Genomic DNA, 17003 nt, shown 5'->3' on the forward strand with positions numbered 1-17003 from the left:
AAACAAGACGTGAAGTAAGGACTCGGAAACTCACAAGACTTTAAGCACAGCAAAAGGAAACCTCCCCAAACCAGCGTGAGCTAGGAGGTTTCAGTAGCCAGCAGTGCTACCAATAAGTACCTGAAAAGAAGCAAAAGTACCACGCGTAAATCCGAGAAAACAATTTATTAAACGCAACATTATGTGTAAAACAAAGTAACGGAAGAAAACAGAAATGAGTCGGAGAATAAAGTGGAGAAAAGACTCCCTCAACTCCGCAAATCGACCAAACACAGCAGAGGAATGATCGTGGACAGGTACAGCAGCGAACATGGTCGATCGACCACATCACCCAGTTGATCAACCAGGGTGAACAGGAACAGAAGCTCCTGGAAGTCGCAGCTCAGTCGATCGACCATAGGAGGCAGTCGATCGACCGAAAAATCTGTTGTAAGTTCTGATTTCTTCGAATTAGCTCAATAACTCGAGCTAATATGCTCCATAAACCTGTAAATGCACATCATAATGCGCCCAAAATTGCGCAAAACCCAAAGTAACAGTCTAAAGCATTTAAAATCCTAAGCAAACTGATAAGTAGGATTTTAGCCGTGTTTAACCCTTCATTTATACCTTACTCTGACTCGATTTTGCGTGCTTAATTGATTAAATAGCTCATTTATTTACTAATTTATAATAATTACTCCTCGTAGTTATATTTAATATTTAGTCGGATTTTTGTTTAATGTAAATATTATTATTACTTTATTATAATAATGTGTAGGCTCGGAGGAATAATAAAAGACGGGATAAGACGGAGTCAAATGAAAGAAAGAACGAAACAAGACAAGTCACACGAAGAAACTCATGTTGACTATTTTTTTGGGTTGAACTCACGTGTACATGACACACCACCCCCTTGCTTCCCTTCATTTTTACTGCAAATCCAATAATTCCAATTAACCATGGAAATTCTCAATTAAGAGCTCAAACTCCTCTAAACTGTCATCCTCCACCTCAATCAATCTCATCACCATGGCAACCCAACTCAATTCATTTCCGTATTCCGCGTCCAAAACCGTTATCAACACATGAACCACCACCAAATCAACCTCATTCTAGTATTCTACAATTCCGACCCATCAAACCCGACATCACCATAGCAGCAGCCCAACTCAATTTAATTGCTCACCTTGACTCGGAATCGAAACCGAGTGCGGAATCAACCACTATGACCCACCGTGCTCTGCCACCATAGTTAGTCGAGCACCCATCTACAACACCGCTAACCACCACATCAACTAAGCAGCATCACAACGATTCAAACTCGGCACTGAAACCCGACCCATCATAGCTTTCATGGTGTCGATGTCTTTTAAGGAAGAAGGAAGCAAGAAGCAAGAAGCAAGCAGGGGAGTCAACGAAACCATCGATGAAATTAATATTGCAGCCGAGGGGCATAATGATGCCCGGTCGGGTGAAGTTTTACCCGGGCGGGTGTAATGATACCCGGTCGGGTGTCTTGATTAATTTGATCGGGTACAATCTTGGAGGAAGCTTTTGGCAGAAGAAGACAGAGAATTGAAAAAAAGCTGGGTGTTATTTTGTGGGTGTCGTGTGTCAACAATTGGGTGGAGATTATTATTATTATTATTATTATTATTATTATTAGTAGTAGTAGTAGTAGACCATTATTAGATTAGTATAAAAGAAAGACCTCATTAGACATTATCTTACCATAGAATAGACCACCTTAGAATTAGACTCTCTCAATTTGATTAGAAATTAGTCCCTCCATTATTTTTCTCTCTTATTATTGTAAGACAAAAACATCTCCAATTGATTTTCCCTTTAATCAAATTTGTAATCTTTACTCAAAAATTAATACAATTGTTCTCTTGTTTATCCAAGTTCTTCCATCAATTGAAAGTTTTCATGTTGTTGGTATAATTCTGTCCCTTAATTTCATTTGGTTACATTTTGTTTTTCTCTTAATTCTTGTTTAGTTGTTCATGTTAGAATACTACTTCTTGTTGTTTAATTGATGCTAATTTCTTTCTTGTTCATCTTTTCTTTGTTTTCCATTGTTGTTGCTCTCAAAGATTGAGTCTTTAACTTTCTTGTGTCAAAGATTGAATCTTTGAGTTAAAGGTTGTGTCCTTGGGTTTAATTCTCACCCATTCTTAGTTTAATTAGTCTTACTTCATAACTTGTGTTGGATATTTGCATGGTTAGTAGCATAATTTGTTCTTGCACCATGTTTATGCTTAAAAATTCCATTGTTTCTCTTGCAATTAGGAGCATGATTAGTGAGTAGTCTTCTACTTGGACTCGGTTTGACCCGACATGAGTAATTTCACTAATTGATTCTCATAAAGGTTAATTGTTTGGGGGAATTGGTGAGGGTAGTTTAGAGGAATTACATGGTTTAAGGATTGATTTGAGGGTAGTGTCGTCTTGTGACCCTTGTCCACCAACGAGAGTTGGTTAGGTTGTAATTTGGATACCCGGAAATTGTCCTTGTCACCAACTAAGGTTGAGACCGAAAGGGAGAACCGAGGGAGGGTGCCTCTAGACTAGCGTTTGAAATCGACCCTCGAGAGAGGGAGTGGGATGACCCGGAATACGATGGGGGCTTAATGACCTTGACCAAGTTTTTGACCACCTTGGGAATGTGCACGTTTTCGGGGTTGTTGGGTGTTGAGTCAAGGATTCCGACCTTCGAACCCGAGAGGGGGGTTGGTAGGTAGTGCTAGTGTCCTACTTCGAACCCGAGAGGGGGGTCTTAGGCGAATTAGAGCCATCTCCTCCTCACCCGTTTACCAAAGTGATTAGCCTAGGGAATCAATATGTGGAATTATGAAATGTTGAGGGAGAACCGAGTTCTAGGCCTTTTTATCATTTGATTTACAATTTATTCCTCTCTTACTCATTTATCATCTTTTGATAATTTGCATTTTATTTTATTTAGTTTAGTTGTTTGGTTTAAAATCTCATCCAAATATTGTCGTCTTAGCTAAACTTAAGGATTAGAACGATTAATACTCTCCCTAGCTCCTCGTGGGATCGACCCTCAATAGTGTACAGCGACAATCATGCACTTGCGAGGTATAATTTGACAACCATCACAAACTTATAAAAAATGCGAAGTCTCGCGCACACAAAAGCAATAAAAAGAGTTTAACGAAAGCAATAAAATGGATGGTTTTTGAAAAAGTCTTAATCAACTAATAGTTGATCAAGAACGGCCACGGAATGGCCCACTTGCTCGGCTTCTGGCTACAAGAAGTAGCCTCTACAGTGCTCATCTTCTCAGTTGCACTCCTCTCAACTCCAACATCCGCAGAACTCAACGGATCAACAGCTTCCGCATCTCCCCAATCAATGACCACTTCTGGCTCATCAAAGTCCAAATCGGACTTTGTCACTTTGACTGGCTCCTCATCAGGCTCCTCATCCTTGCCATAGCTAAGACATCCCAAACCGCCTCTTTGAACGATTGGCTCCTTCACAGCTGGAGCAACATGCGGCTCTTCCTTCCCCAAACTAGCTCCTGCAATATCCAAAATAGAAGAATCTTCCTCCAATTTGCTTCCAATCTGGGGCGGAGGTGTTATAGCAGAAACAGGCATAGAGGTAGGCATATCAGAAAGCAAAAAATAAGATTTTTTTTCGGAAACCGTATTACAAGTGACTGGTCACATAGGGTCTTTCTTCTTAGCTGTCTGGGCAAAGACAATGGAATGCTTCCCTACTTTGAAGGTTAGAGTCCCTGAACCAACATCTATAACTGCACCAGCAGTGTGCAGAAATGGTCTACCCAAAATGATAGGAATATGAGCATCCTCGGGCATATCTAGTACAACGAAGTCAACAGGGAAAAAGAACTTTCCTATTTGCACTGGAATGTCCTCTAAGACTCCTATAGGCTGGACCGCAGAACGATCAGCCATCTGTACTGTCATGTTGGTAACTGCAAACCTAATCAATTTTAACTTCCTAGCAAGACTCAAAGGCATGACACTAATACTGGCTCCTAGGTCACACAAGGCCTTCTCAATAGAAAAGGTGTCAATACTACATGGAACTGAAAAGCTACCTGGGTCTTCTAGCTTATGAGGTGCAGTGTGGGTCAAATAAGAACATGACTCCTCAGTTAGTGCGACAGATTGCACAGTTTCAAGTGACTTCTTCTTAGACAAAAGTTGCTTCATAAATTTCATGTAAGCAGGCACTTGATTAACTAATTCAAGAAAAGGAACTTGTACATTTAAGCTCTGAATAACATTTTTAAATTTGTTAAACGATACCTGTTCCTTCGTCGGCACCAATCTCTTCGGATAGGGGGCTGAAAGAAGCAACTTAGCCCTCTCCTCTAGGTCTCTCATACCGGCATCGGTGGATTTAGGCTGAAAATCCACTACCTTCTCCTTGTTGAAGCTTGACCCTTCTTCAGACCGTCTCAAAAATGAACCATTAATCATCATCGGGTCATACTTTGGAACCGGGACTGACCCATCAGTATTTGGGTCTTGCCTCAATATTTTCGGAGTAGTCGTACCCCGAAACAAGTGGTCCCTCAAGTTATTTGGCATTGGAGGACGGAAAGATTCACCATCAGCAGCGTAGTACTGACTTCTACAGGAACAGTAGTTGTGTCACTTCGCGGACTGGTCGATCGACTAGGTATGTTAGTCGATCGACTGACATACCTGCTGATCGTCTTCTTCTTGCTATTATTCGTTACAGCCTTCTTCTTACTTGGTTCCGCCTCATCTTTTTCAGTGACATCCTCGACCATAGCGGGCCCTTCAAGGGTGGACCCACTCCTAAAAGTAATAGCATTAAGGGTCTCCTTTTGATCCGTCTGCGACGGTAAATGCCCCGGAGCTCGAGTTGCACTTTTGCTCGCCAGTTGGGCAATTTGGCTCTCTAACATCTTCATCCCGGCCTCTCTAGCTTGAGACTCCTTCAGCAACAAATTTTTCAACTCGGCAAATTCGGAGCCATGGGACTGCTGCTGCTGCTGAGGGACATACGAAGGTTTTTGATATGGCTGCTGCTGCTTATGAGGGGACACATAATTCTGCTGTTGCTGATGCTGTGGAGGTGGAGTCGGATTTAGGACATTTTGGCTACTCCACCTCAAGTTCGAATGGACATTCGGCTCAAAATAAGTGTTTGTCTGCCTATAATGTTGAAAAGCAGCACAAGACTCATAGGGAATCAGCTTGTTATCGAAACATGTCCTTCTCCTCCACATCTCTTGCAGACGAAAGGACCGTCTAAAACAGCATTCACATGATAGATCCCTCCTTTTGAAGCTCCTCCCAACTCGTACTTAGCAAATCTCGCCGTAAGAGCCTCTAATGCAGCTACAGAAGGGGATTCAGCACTTCTCCTTTGATTTCCCCTGGAATTTCCATACTCAGCTTTATGGGTGGCCAAATCATCAATAATTTTCCACCCCTTAGTTTCTCCAACATTCTCCTGGAATCTACCATTAGCTGCCGCATCCAGGATAGCCCTCTGATCGTCATAAAGCCCATTATAGAATTGATTGCATAGGCTCCATTTCTCGAACCCATGGTGCGGAATAGTTCGCACCAGCTTCTTGAAACGGACCCATGCCTCATGAAAATTCTCATCAGGACCCTGTTTAAAGCTCGTGATCTGAGCTCTAATAGCATTTGTCTTCGAGGCAGAGAAATATTTCTTGTAAAATGCTAAGGCCAGTGAATTCCAGTCCGTGATCCCATTAGCAGCTCTATCCAGGTCTCGGTACCACTCCCTTGCAGCATCACGAAGAGAGAATATGAACATAGTCTCCTTCACCTGGTCCTGGGTCACACCGGTTGGTGGGGGTATGGAACAGCAATAATCAATGAATGTCTCCATATGCTTGGCTGCATCTTCATTTGCAGCTCCCCCGAATTGGTTTATCTCAACCAATTTGATATAGGACGGTTTCGGCTCGAATTTCCTATCCGTCCCTGGTAATGCGAATCCCTTATAGAGATTCTCAGCTGTCGGCTCAGAGTGACTGTGTAACACCCCGCCCTTTCCTTATATTTTAAATAAACTTTTAAGTAATTTTTATTAAATAATTATTATTTAAAGCTTATTTTCATAAAATATAGCCATAGCCGTGTAACGGTAATAATAGTGTAGATTTTAATAATATTATTCTCCGTCTCGAGTTATAGTAGACTTGGGACGAAAATTCTAGTGGATACCGACTCATTTTGAGTTATTGGACTTAACTTGACTCATGGGCCTTTTTCCCCCTCTTTTCTCTACACAAAACCTCAACTAAACCCTCACAACTTCATCTCCCTCACTTGTAATTTCTGAAATTTCCCAACAACCACCCCACCATTGTTGAACCTTCCCTTACTAACCCTAAAACCACCATATCTCACTCAATTCTTCACCAATCTCGTTCCTTTTCGCGCCATTCTCTTCCTTTTCTCATTTCCTTCCTTTCTAAGTAAGAAAGTTGTCATCTTTTCCTCTATTTCGAAATTCTCATCTTACAAGGATGTGGATTCTTGACTTAATATCTTTATTTTTGTGTTTAGGGGAGAACTTGGACAACCCGGAGGAGGATAGCTACATCATTGACGAGTCTTTAGAAGATTGAAGTGCAAAAAGGTAACGGTGATGGGTTACTCGACTTTTATGTTAAAATTGTGTGGTTTTATGTAGTTATAATCTCATATGAATGTTAAAAGTTGTATCTTTCATGATTGGTGCTAATTTGGTTGTTGAATGTCATGCTTGTTTGCAATTCTCACATGTTTGGATGAAAATCTCATGCTACATCTCTTGAATCCGGAATTACCCATTCACATGCTCAAATATGTTGTTTTTCCGAGTTAGAATCATGCTAGGATACGTAAACAATTGATGGGAAACGATTTTTGTTGGTTTCAAATGGTTTGGAAGTGTTTTGCATTGAATCCGCGTGTTTGTAGTCCCACCGGTGGTGGCGGCGGTCATCGACCTCACCGGGAGTTCCCTGTAAGTTTTTGAACATATTTTGGTAAGCTCGTAGTCCCAGTAGGGTGACCGGTGGCCGGTCTCTTGACCTACTGGGAGTACACCGAGGATTTTAGGTGATTTTGAGTTTGGGCGTATTCCCAGTAGGGTGACGGCGGCCGGTCTCTATCGACCTACCGGGAGTGCATGAAGGTTTTATGAGTTTTTGAAATTTGGTGTAGTCCCAGTAGGGTGATGGCGGCCGGTCTCCGACCGGCCTGGGAGTGCACTGTAAGTTTTATTAAATTTTGATTTTGGCATGTTGTCCCGGCCCGGTGGTCTTGGCGCCAGACACCACCCTACTGGGAGTCCCCTGTTTGTTCTATTTGACTTGCGACTTCTAATAATGATTGAGCTATGCATGCATCTTCTTTCCTATCGATAATTGGTTACTTTAAGACTCATTAATGTTATGATCATGCATAATGGTTATGGTTCTTGTTCGGACCGGAGTGTGACGGTTTACATTGTGTGACTACTCGACATTCCCTATTTATTTGCCCTCGGACATTGGGTCACGGTTAGGTGCCATTGTTTCCGAGTTGGGCTATTTTTCCTTCCGCCTTTTTCGGACCGGGGGTCACGGTTAGGTGACAAGGTTCCGCTTGAGGTTACTCGAGTTTCGGGCACGGTTAGGTGTACCATATTTCGAGTCTTGGATACGATTTGGTATCGTTTGTCGAATCGGGTGTCGTCCATCCCGAGAGTCTGGCCAGGTTTAGACTAGGACCGTATTATGATCGTCGTCCTACCAAGAGGTTGGAGTCTAGAGGGTTGTCTTGTTTGAGTCTATACTTTGTAATTTGTCTTACATTTGAGTTGAGTCAATATTTGACCGTTTGACCTAATTATTCTTCTCTCATTTATGCGTAACTACTCTTATTGCATTTTGTATACTAATCATGATCCTCTCGTCACCGTAAGCATTTTACTCTCATGCTTGTTTATTTAATTAAATTCTTAATTACTTGTATTTTGACATATTGTGGCTGGGAGAACCCTGAGTTACTCCCCACTGACTGTGGCTTTCATATTTATTATGAATGACAGGTTGGTGATGAAGCTTAAGTGGGGAAGACCGTGTGAGCTAGCGAGTTCTTACCTCGGACCTTATTTAGTTATCATTTAATAGACTCACCTACTTTTGATCTATGTTAATTCGTGGGATATCTTTTCCCCAATAAATAGACTTGTTTTGTAAACTTAAACTTAACTGTCTAAACTTATTTATCGTGTTAGTGATACCTCGCGTTGGACTTCAATGGAAGCCTTAAAAGTTTTAAAAATCTCGTGTTTCCGCCACGATTTACTAGTCACTTTTAGTTACCTCAACGAGGGGTGTCACAGTTGGTATCAGAGAATATATTGCTCCCGACGCACACACGTGTACCCCAACTTAAATTCTTACTTGACCTTGAATAATGAATGAGAGATGGGTAGAATTAAGGACCTAAGTTGGTAGCCTTTTTGTGTATGCTTTGTGATAGGTTCTAACTTGTTTACTCTTGTGCAAAGAAGATGGCACGACCAACCGTTGTGGAAAATGCTATCATGCAAGCCCTCACCCAAGTGCTTGCTAATCAACAAAATGCTCAACCCGCTCCCCCTACACATGAAGCCAACCGTCAAGGAAGTTATGCTTGGATTGCAAGTCAACTAGCAAGGAACAAGGCTAGGACCTATGGTGGTGAAGTGGATCCCGTTGCTCTCTCGGAATGGTTTCGTGATATGGAGAAGAACTTCTCTCTCTTTGATGCCCGAGAGGAGGACAAGGTGAGATTAGCCTCTCACTTTCTTGTGAAGGAAGCCGATAGGTGGTGGACTTTGACCGGTCCTACCGCTACTCAAGACCCCAACTTTGATTGGAACCGCTTCAAGTCACTCGTGGAGACTCGCTTCTACCCTAAGGAGCTCAAGCAACAAAGATTGAAGGAATTCATGGATTTCAAGCAAGGGAAGCTATCAATTCAAGCCTACACCGACAAGTTTAATGAACTTGCTCATTATGCCTCCAAGTTCGTGAAAGATGAAGAAGATCGTGTCTACTTCTACAAGAACAAGTTGAACCCTAAGGTGGAAAGCATGGTGAGAAGAAGCTCAACTACCTTTGTGGAAGTTTATGATGATGCTATTTGGGCCGAAAGCTCTTTGAAGGCCATTGAAGAAGATTCCAAAATCCACTCCTCTTCTCATTCTTATCGTTCTAACTTTCATGGCAAGAGACCATTTGTGCCTTCTACTTCCAACTATGCCAATAAGAGGAGGTTTGTGCCAAGGATGCAAGATCATGGAGGACAAGGACCGAGAGTTCAAGAACCTAGAGGACAAGTTCCCACACCAACCAATGAACTTGAGAAGGACCGTAAGTGCTACCATTGTAGACAAGCTCTACACCCCGGAGTTGGATGTTATGGCAAGCCCTTGACTTGCTTCCATTGTAAGAAGCCCGGACATCGTGTTGCCGATTGCCCCGAGAAGAAGAATGCTCCTACTCCAAATGCTAGGCCAAGAGGAACTATCTTTGTCATGAGTCGAGCCGAAGCCGCCGCTCATCCCGATATCATCACGGGTATGTTCTCAATTTTTGATCAACCTTGCCTCATTTTATTTGATACCGGCGCATCTTTATCTTTTATATCTTCCAAATTCTCCGAAAAGCTAGCCATTGAACCTATTCCTAGTGAGGAAACTTCTATATCCTTACCTTCCGGAGAGATGTTCTCTTTTTCCCTCACTTTCTCCGACATTCCTATCTCTATTTCGGGAACCTTATTCCCCGCTAACCTACTTCGTTTTCCCCTTGAGGAATTCGATGTAATTTTGGGTATGGATTGGTTGTCAAAGTATGATGCAAGATTCGAGTGTAGAGACCAAAAGATTCGCCTTAAGAGTCCGCTAGGCACTCGTGTGTCTTATAGAGGAGTCCGTTCCCAAGAAGGTGTGAAATTGATTTCCGCTTTGAAGTTGATGAGTATGAGGAGGAAAGGTTACCAAATCTTTCTATGCGTGGTGACTTCTACCTCCCCTTCCTTACCAAAGATCGAAGAAGTGCCCGTGGTTTGTGAGTTCGCCGATGTCTTTTCGAAGAATTGCCCGGAATTCCTCCCGAGCGTGATGTTGAGTTCTCTATCGACCTTTGACCGAACCGGTCCGATTGCTAAAGCCCCGTACCGTATGGCGCCAACCGAGTTGAAGGAGTTGAGGAAGCAACTTGATGAGATGATTGAGAAAGGATTCATTAGACCTAGTGCCTCGCCTTGGGGTGCTCCCGTTCTCTTTGTGAAGAAGAAAGATGGATCTATGAGACTTTGCATTGACTACCGTGAGCTTAACCGTGTTACCATCAAGAACAAGTATCCTCTACCAAGAATTGAAGATTTGTTTGATCAACTCAAAGGTGCTTCTACCTTCTCCAAGATTGATTTGAGATCCGGTTATCACCAAATTCCCGTTCGTGAGTCCGATATCCCTAAGACCGCCTTTAGCACGAGATATGGACATTTCGAGTTTAAGGTGATGCCCTTTGGTTTAACCAATGCCCCTTCTATCTTCATGGACCAAATGAACCGGACCTTTAGTGAGTTCTTAGACAAGTGTGTTGTGGTCTTCATCGACGATATTCTCATCTTTTCCAAGTCCGAAGAAGAGCATGCCGATCACCTTCGTATCATTTTGGAGATCCTCCGTCGTCAAAAGTGGTTTGCCAAATTCTCCAAATGTGAATTTTGGTTGTCTAAGGTGTCTTTTCTAGGCCATGTGATATCTAAGGATGGTGTCATGGTAGATCCTTCGAAGATTGAAGCCGTGATTGAGTGGAAGAGTCCAACCGATGTTGGTGAGATCCGTAGTTTCTTGGGTTTGGCGGGTTACTACCGTCGCTTTGTGAAAGATTTTTCCAAGCTTGCTAGACCGATGACTCAACTTTTGAAGAAAGAGACCAAGTTTGTGTGGACCGAAGCTTGTGAAAGTGCATTCCAAGAGTTGAAGAAGAGGTTGACTACCGCCCCCGTGTTGACCTTGCCCGAGGATGGAGTTGACTTTGATGTGTTTTGTGATGCTTCTAAGATGGGTTTGGGTTGTGTTCTCATGCAAAATAGAAGAGTTGTTGCCTATGCTTCGCGACAATTGAGAGTTCATGAGGTGAACTATCCCACTCATGATTTGGAGTTAGCCGCCATTGTTCATGCCTTGAAGATGTGGAGACACTACCTCATTGGAGTCCATTGCCGTATCTACACCGATCATAAGAGTTTGAAGTATATCTTCACCCAAAAGGATTTGAATATGAGACAACGACGATGGTTGGAATTAGTGAATGATTACGACATGGAGTTGTTGTATCATGAAGGTAAGGCAAATGTGGTTGCCGATGCCCTTAGTAGGAAGTCTACTCATCCCTTGAGTGCTATCCGTGTACTCCCCGATGACCTTTGTGCCGAGTTTCGTAAGTTAGGTTTGCAACTTGTAGAGAGTGGTTTTGATTATCTTGGTGCTATGGTTGCCGAGCCCGTTCTTCACCGTGAGATTCTAGATAGCCTTGTGGACGATGCTACATTTAAAAGTTTTCAAGCCAAGCTTCTTGAAGGGAAAGCAAAGGATTGTGAGATTGATGCTAGAGGTTACCTCCGTTACCGAGGACGCATGTATGTGCCCGATGCCGTTTACTTGAGGAAGAGAGTTCTAGATGAAGCTCATCTATCCCCTTATTCGATTCACCCCGGAGGAGACAAGATGTATAAAGATTTGAAGCTTCAGTTTTGGTGGCCTAACATGAAGAATGACATTGTGTCATATGTTGGAAGATGTCTTACTTGTCAACAAGTGAAGATCGAGCATAAGAGACCCGGTGGTTTGCTACAACCGTTGGATGTTCCTTTATGGAAGTGGGAGTCCATTTCCATGGATTTTGTGATGGCTTTGCCCAAGACCGTTGGTGGAAAAGATGCCGTATGGGTTGTTGTGGATAGGTTGACCAAGTGTGCTAGGTTCATCCCTATCAAAGAGACTTGGAGTTTAGACCGTCTTGCTAGTGCTTATGTTGATGAGATCGTTCGTTACCACGGTGTTCCTAAGGAGATCGTTTCGGATCGTGACCCGAGGTTTTGTTCAAGATTTTGGAAAGCTTTGCAAGATGCTATGGGTAGTAAGTTGTTGATGAGTACCGCTTTTCATGCCGCTACCGATGGACAATCCGAGAGGACAATTCAAACTCTAGAAGACTTGTTGCGTGCTTGTGCCCTTGATTTTCATTCTAGTTGGGAGAAGAGCTTACCTTTGGTGGAATTTTCTTACAACAATAGTTATCATGCTTCTATCAAGATGGCCCCTTATGAAGCCCTTTATGGAAGGAAATGTCGTAGTCCGATTTGTTGGGATCAAGCAAGTGATGTTCGTGATCTAGGACCCGACAAGTTAGCCGAGACGATTGATCAAGTGAAGCTCATCCGTGAAAGAATGAAAGCCGCCCAAGATCGTCAAAAATCCTATGCCGATGTTCGCCGTCGACCCTTGGAATTTGAAGTTGGAGATAAAGTGTTCTTGAAAGTGTCCCCGATGAAAGGAGTAAAGAGATTTGGAGTCAAAGGGAAGTTGAGTCCAAAGTACATTGGACCTTATGAAGTGGTAAAGAGGATTGGTGTCGTGGCTTATAAGTTGGATTTGCCCCCGAGTTTGGGTAAAGTTCATGATGTCTTTCATGTTTCTCAACTTAGGAAATACATTAGCGACCCTAGTCATGTGTTGCAAAATGAGATTCCCGAGCTTGAGCCTAGTCTTTCTTTCGAGGAGAGACCGATTCGTATCTTGGATAAGAAGGAGAAGAAGCTAAGGAGCAAAGTGGTGCCCTTGGTGAAGGTTTTGTGGAAGTGTGGTGATGTAGAAGAAGAGACTTGGGAGCCGGAAGCTTCCATGCGTGTCAAGTACCCTAGTTTGTTTTCTTAAGGTAATACCTTTTCGTTTCAAGTTTCGAGGGCGAAACTTTTTAAAAGGTGGGATGATTGTAACACCCCGCCCTTTCCTTATATTTTAAATAAACTTTTAAGTAATTTTTATTAAATAATTATTATTTAAAGCTTATTTTCATAAAATATAGCCATAGCCGTGTAACGGTAATAATAGTGTAGATTTTAATAATATTATTCTCCGTCTCGAGTTATAGTAGACTTGGGACGAAAATTCTAGTGGATACCGACTCATTTTGAGTTATTGGACTTAACTTGACTCATGGGCCTTTTTCCCCCTCTTTTCTCTACACAAAACCTCAACTAAACCCTCACAACTTCATCTCCCTCACTTGTAATTTCTGAAATTTCCCAACAACCACCCCACCATTGTTGAACCTTCCCTTACTAACCCTAAAACCACCATATCTCACTCAATTCTTCACCAATCTCGTTCCTTTTCGCGCCATTCTCTTCCTTTTCTCATTTCCCTTCTTTCTAAGTAAGAAAGTCGCCATCTTTTCCTCTATTTCGAAATTCTCATCTTACAAGGATGTGGATTCTTGACTTAATATCTTTATTTTTGTGTTTAGGGGAGAACTTGGACAACCCGGAGGAGGATAGCTACATCATTGACGAGTCTTTAGAAGATTGAAGTGCAAAAAGGTAACGGTGATGGGTTACTCGACTTTTATGTTAAAATTGTGTGGTTTTATGTAGTTATAATCTCATATGAATGTTAAAAGTTGTATCTTTCATGATTGGTGCTAATTTGGTTGTTGAATGTCATGCTTGTTTGCAATTCTCACATGTTTGGATGAAAATCTCATGCTACATCTCTTGAATCCGGAATTACCCATTCACATGCTCAAATATGTTGTTTTTCCGAGTTAGAATCATGCTAGGATACGTAAACAATTGATGGGAAACGATTTTTGTTGGTTTCAAATGGTTTGGAAGTGTTTTGCATTGAATCCGCGTGTTTGTAGTCCCGGTGGTGTGTGGCGGCCTCCATCTTGACCTACTGGGAGTTCCTTGTAAGTTTTTGAACATATTTTGGTAAGCTTGTAGTCCCAGCCGGGTGACCGGCGGCCGGTCTCTCTTGACCACTGGGAGTACACCGAGGATTTTAGGTGATTTTGAGTTTGGGCGTATTCCCAGTAGGGTGTGGCGGCGGCTCTTGACCTACTGGGAGTGCATCAAGGTTTTATGAGTTTTGAAATTTGGTCGTAGTCCCACCGGGTGACGGCGGTCGGTCTCTTCGACCATACCGGGAGTGCACTCGTAAGTTTTATTAAATTTTCGATTTTGGCATGTTGTCCCCCGGTGGTGGCGGCCAGTACACCACCCTACGGGAGTCCCGTTTGTTCTATTTGACTTGCGACTTCTAATAATGATTGAGCTATGCATGCATCTTCTTTCCTATCGATAATTGGTTACTTTAAGACTCATTAATGTTATGATCATGCATAATGGTTATGGTTCTTGTTCGGACCGGAGTGTGACGGTTTACATTGTGTGACTACTCGACATTCCCTATTTATTTGCCCTCGGACATTGGGTCACGGTTAGGTGCCATTGTTTCCGAGTTGGGCTATTTTTCCTTCCGCCTTTTTTCGGACCGGGGTCACGGTTAGGTGACAAGGTTCCGCTTGAGGTTACTCGAGTTTCGTGCACGGTTAGGTGTACCATATTTCGAGTCTTGGATACGATTTGGTATCGTTTGTCGATCGGGTGTCGTCCATCCCGAGAGTCTGGCCAGGTTTAGACTAGGACCGTATTATGATCGTCGTCCTACCAAGAGGTTGGAGTCTAGAGGGTTGTCTTGTTTGAGTCTATACTTTGTAATTTGTCTTACATTTGAGTTGAGTCAATATTTGACCGTTTGACCTAATTATTCTTCTCTCATTTATGCGTAACTACTCTTATTGCATTTTGTATACTAATCATGATCCTCTCGTCACCGTAAGCATTTTACTCTCATGCTTGTTTATTTAATTAAATTCTTAATTACTTGTATTTTGACATATTGTGGCTGGGAGAACCCTGAGTTACTCCCCACTGACTGTGGCTTTCATATTTATTATGAATGACAGGTTGGTGATGAAGCTTAAGTGGGGAAGACCGTGTGAGCTAGCGAGTTCTTACCTCGGACCTTATTTAGTTATCATTTAATAGACTCACCTACTTTTGATCTATGTTAATTCGTGGGATATCTTTTCCCCAATAAATAGACTTGTTTTGTAAACTTAAACTTAACTGTCTAAACTTATTTATCGTGTTAGTGATACCTCGCGTTGGACTTCAATGGAAGCCTTAAAAGTTTTAAAAATCTCGTGTTTCCGCCACGATTTACTAGTCACTTTTAGTTACCTCAACGAGGGGTGTCACAGACTGGCTATACTTGCTTCTTCAGCCATGTCTGGAGATGTGACAGTCTCTGCTGAAGAAGTAGAAATAGGTGACGAAGGTGGATCCTCCTCAAACAACTCGTTCTCGTAGTAACTAGACAGAGTACTCAGCTCTTCCTCTGTCGGCAATACTCGAGATGATTGTCTCAACTCACGCAAAGTCTGCTCAATCTCAGGATTGAACGGTAGTAATTCACCACCCTGTGACCTGCGCATAAGAAGAAACTACAAGTAGAATATGAGAATAGTTTAAGGAATAGATGTCCCTTAAACTAAGAGAAAGACTAAAAATAGAAACAACTAAAAATTTTAAACAATTGCCTCCCCGGCAACGGCGCCAAAATTTGATGCCTGTCGTTGTATGCACCAAAAATAATATTTATAGTCCAAACTACTACTATAGCTAGTGGCAGTCAGGGTCGAACCACAAGGAGGCGATGCAATTAATAGTTGTCTGATTTTAGTCTAAAAGTAATAGTGTGTGGGGGTTTGTTTTGAGTTGATCTATTACTAAAGCAATAAATGAAAAGTAAACTAAATAAATGGAAGAAATCAAATATTAAAAAGGGTGCTAAGATGTTCGGTTCACTATAGTTTCGGCGGCAACATCCTAGGTAAGTCTGAAACAAACACGTGAGACAGGAAAATAAGAAGTCCTCTCGGTCCATTCTTAACAGGTAGCATCTTTCAATCTCGCTACAGGTCCCTAATATCACTAATGCTAACTTTCGTCCTGAAAAGTGATTTAAAAGGCTAAATTAACTCATCTTTCGATCTCATTAATCTAGTCGTCTTAATTAAGTAGGCTATCTCCCTTCCCTATCTTTCGATCTTTATTGGGTCGGTCAATTCCTAAACATTCAACTAGTCGCGTGCACTCGATACGTCAAACAAAGCAATTAAATTAATTAAAACGAAACATATCTCACGTGGTCGGTCGATCGACCATGGCGCGATTTCAGGTCTCACTATTCTATTGCCGCCTATACTACAAATTCCCTACATCCTAGCACAGGGTATTTAGCTACTCATACTCGTGATAAAAACAACAACAAGATCAACAAATAAAGCTAACGACTGCATGATTGAATTAACTGAACAAGTAAATAACATGAAATAATAATACGGCTTCTGGAAATCTACACTATCAATTCTAAACTAAGAATGAATAAAGATGAACTGAAATGAAAGAACTTAATTTTACCGAATGAAAGGCAGGAAGAACTGAAAGCACGAGCAAAAATAAAGCCAACAAAACCGATTGTATTGAATGAATAAACTTGAATGCAAACCCTAATTATTTCCCTAAAGTTTTCTATGATAAAAACTTGATAATGTCAGGTTTCGTTATATAGGAATATAACGTAACACTTATTCCTAAACCTAATATACAATGAGTTTTGGAATTCTCGTTCTATTTCTTTAATTTGCGCGTCACCTCGTATGATGGTCGATCGACCATGCAAGGCAGTCGATCGACTGGTCTGCACTGAACAGTAGCTTCTGTAAGTCGTGCTCTGGTCGATCGACTATAGGAGGCAGTCGATCGACCACTATAGCTGGTACTTGGCTTCTAAATTCTTGATAAAGTTGTCTTTCAGGCCTCGAAATGCGCACCAAGTTCATTCCTTGTGTA

Source organism: Silene latifolia, chromosome X (assembly GCF_048544455.1).
Source record: "Silene latifolia isolate original U9 population chromosome X, ASM4854445v1, whole genome shotgun sequence".
Classification (NCBI taxonomy): domain Eukaryota; kingdom Viridiplantae; phylum Streptophyta; class Magnoliopsida; order Caryophyllales; family Caryophyllaceae; genus Silene; species Silene latifolia.